Here is a 4009-nt window from a genome sequence, read left to right as displayed (position 1 = left end):
CTGGAGGACAAACACAAAATGTTTTTAAAAAAGAAAAATAATATTTTCATATCCACAAAATCAATAGTTCTATGCAGACTTGCAATCAGAAGGCCACGTAATGTCAGCCTATGTACATGGCAGAGACTCCCAAACATCAGCACTGATAACCTAGACTGTTGTCGTGACACGGCGGAAACTTGGTAGCAAAGGTCTGCTCCACGTAGGGATAAAAATAATAATAAAATAATAAAAAATAAACTTTTGTTCCTTCCCCCACAACAACACCTGGCATATTTGGTACATAAGAACACACATCATCAACATCAAACCAGGATGTTCTGACAAGAGAATGTTTGTAAATGTGCACTGATGGTGAGACTTCCTGTCTGACCTAATTAGCTATCAGGAAGACAAGGCGGTCATGTCTAGCTACAGTGCAATCAGAAAGTATTCAGAACCATTCACTTTGTCCACGTGTTGTTACGTTACAGACTTATTCTAAAATCGATTACATTATATTTATTTTCTTTCCTCATCAATCTACACACAATACACCATAAACAGGCTGAGAAACGTTTGTCAATTTATTACAAATAAAAAACAGAAATACCTTCTTTCCATAAGTACTCAGACCTTTTGCAGCAATTACAGCTACAAGTCTCTTGGGGTATGTCTCAACTTGCTTGACACATCTAGCCACTGGGATTTTTGCTCATTCTTCACAGGCAAAACTGCTCCAGCTCCTTCAAGTTGGATGGATTCCACTGGTATACAGCAATCTAAGTCATACCACAGATCCTAAATTGGATTGAGGTCTGGGCTTTGACCAGGTCATTCCAAGACATTTAAATGTTTCCATTTAAACCACTCGATTGTCGCATTAGCAGTATGCTTAGGGTAATTGCCCTGCTGGAAGGTGAACCTCTGTCCCAGTCTCAAATCTCTGGAAGACTTAAAACAGGATTCCCTCAAGAATTTCCCTGTATTTAGCGCCATCCATCATTCTGACCAGTTTCCCAGTCCCTTGAGGTTGAAAAACATTCCCACAGCATGATGCTGCCACCATCACGCTTCACTGTGGGGATGGTGTTCTCGGGGTGATGAGAGGTGTGGGGTTTGCACCAGACATAGCATTTTCATTGATGGCCAAAAAGCTCAATTTTAGTCTCATCTGACCAGAGTACCTTCTTCCAAATGTTTGGGGAGTCTCCCACATGCCTTTTGGCGAACACCAAACGGGTTTGCTAATTTTTTTCTTTAAGCAATGTCTTTTTTCTGGCCACTCTTCCGTAAAGCCCAGCTCTGTGTGGTGTACGGCTTAAAGTGGTCCTATGGACAGATACTCCAATCTCCACTGTGGAGCTTTGCAGCTCCTTCAGGGTTATCTTTGGTCTCTTTGTTGCCCCTCTGATTAATGCCCTCCTTGCCTGGTCTGTGAGTTTTGGTGGGCGGCCCTCTCTTGGCAGGTTTGTTGTGGTGCCATATTCTCTCCATTTTTTAATAATGGATTTAATGGTGCTCCGTGGGATGTTAAGTTTGAGGATTTTTTTTTTTTTAAATAACCCAACCCTGATCTGTACTTCTCCACAACTTTGTCCCTGACCTGTTTGGAGAGCTCCTTGGTCTTCCTGGCCCCGCTTGCTTGGTGGTGCCCCTTGCTTCGTGGTGTTGCAGACTCTGGGGCCATTCAGAACAGGAGTATATATACTGAGATCATGTGACACAGATTGCACACAAGTGGACTTTAACTAATTATGAGACTTCTGAAGGTAATTGGTTTCACCAGATCTTATTTAGGGGCTTCAAAGCAAAGGGGTGAATACATATGTACACACCACTTCAGTTTTTTTCTCTCTTTTTTAAAGAAGTTTTTCTTTCTTCACTTCACCAATTTGGACTATTTTGTGTATGTACATTACATTAAATCCAAATAAAAATCTATTTAAATTACAGGTTGAAATGCAACAAAAATAGGAAAAAACACCAAGGGGGATGAATACTTTTGCACTGTAAAGGCGAAGATTCTCTGGTCTGATTAAACCAAAACTCTTTGGCCCGATTGCCAAGCGTCACATCTGGGGGAAACCTGGCACCATCCATATGGTGAAGCATGGTGGTGGCAGCATCAGGCTTTTTCTTTGCAACTCTGCCTAGAAGGTCAGCATCCTGGAGTCGCCTCTTCACTGTTGACGTTGAGACTGGTGTTTTGTGGGTACTATTTAATGAAGCTGGCAGTTGAGGACTTGTGAGGCGTCTGTTTCTCAAACTAGACACTAATGTACTTGTCCTCTTGCTCAGTTGTGCACCGGGGCCTCTCACCCCTCTTTCTATTCTGGTTAGGGCCAGTTTGCGCTGCTCTGTGAAGGGAATGGTACACAGCATTTTACGAGATCTTCAGTTTCTTGGCAATTTCTCGCATGGAATAGCCTTCATTTCTTAGAACAAGAAAAGTGATGAATTTCAGAAGAAAATGTCTTTGTTTCTGGCCATTTTTAGCCTGTAATCGCACCCACAAATGCTGATGCGCCAGACACAACTAGTCTAAAGAAGGCCAGTTTTATTGTTTCTTTAAATCAGCAGTTTTCAGCTGTGCTAACATAATTGCAAAAGGGTTTTCTAATGATCAAGTAGCCTTTTAAAATTATAAACTTGGGTTAGCTAACAACGTGCCATTGGAACACAGGAGTGATGGTTGCTGATAATGGGCCTTTGTACCCCTACGTAGATATTCCTTTTTTTTTTTTTTTTTTTTTTTTTTTTTTAAATCTGCCTTTTCCAGCTACAATAATCATTTACAACATTAACAATGTCTACACTGTATTTCTGATCAATTTAATGTTATATGGACAAAAAAATATGCTTTTCTTTCAAAAACAAGGACATTCTAAGTGACCCCAAACTTTTGAACGGTAGTGTATGTGAAATTTCAATTTTGTTCTTAACTGATTTGCCTAGTTAGGTTACATTAACATTTTTTTTTTAAAGATTGATGAAAAAAATCCATTTTAGAATAAGGCAGTAACGTAACAAAATGTGGAAAAGGTCAAGGGGTCTGAATACTTTCCCAATGCACTGTATGTACAGGTCCTTGTATGAACGGCCTGTCTCACACCTTAGTAGATATCGGGATGACCAGGCGGTCATGTCTAGTTTTATACAACGAGTCGATCTAATCCTGAAACACATTCCAGCCTGTGTCTAGTCCATAAATTACCAGCGGCTAAATCTATGAAGTTAAAATGCCTATTTACTCCGTTCCATCTGACTGCTGAATCCACTGTCTCATCTACCCAGCCATCTACCCAGCTCATCTACCCAGCCTAGCATTCTTCTTGCCAATGTCCAGTCTCTTGACAACAAGGTTGATGAAATCCGAGCAGGGGTAGCATTCCAGAGGGACATCAGAGACTAACGTTCTCTGCTTCACGGAAACATGGCTAACTGGAGAGACTCAATCCGAAGCGGTGCAGCCAGCGGGTTTCTCCACGCATCGCGCCGACAGAAACAAACATCTTTCTGGTAAGAAGACGGGCGGGGGCGTATGCCTTATGGCCAACATGACATGGTGTGATGAAAGAAACATACAGGAACTCAAATCCTTCTGTTCACCTGATTTAGAATTCCTCACAATCAAATGTAGACCGCATTATCTACCAAGAGAATTCTCTTCGATTATAATCACAGCCGTATATATCCCCCCAAGCAGACACATCGATGGCTCTGAACGAACTTTATTTAACTCTCTGCAAACTGGAAACGATTTATCCGGAGGCTGCATTCATTGTAGCTGGGGATTTTAACAAGGCTAATCTGAAAACAAGACTCCCTACATTTTATCAGCATATCGATTGCGCAACCAGGGGTGGAAAGACCCTGGATCATTGTTACTCTAACTTCCGCGACGCATATAAGGCCCTGCCCCGCCCCCTTTCGGAAAAGCTGACCACGACTCCATTTTGTTGATCCCTGCCTACAGACAGAAACTAAAACAAGAAGCTCCCACGCTGAGGTCTGTCCAACGCTGGTC

This window comes from Oncorhynchus tshawytscha, unplaced genomic scaffold (assembly GCF_018296145.1).
Source record: "Oncorhynchus tshawytscha isolate Ot180627B unplaced genomic scaffold, Otsh_v2.0 Un_scaffold_1072_pilon_pilon, whole genome shotgun sequence".
NCBI lineage: Eukaryota > Metazoa > Chordata > Actinopteri > Salmoniformes > Salmonidae > Oncorhynchus > Oncorhynchus tshawytscha.
The sequence above is the reverse complement of the archived record's forward strand: the minus strand, read 5'-3'. Positions refer to the sequence as shown.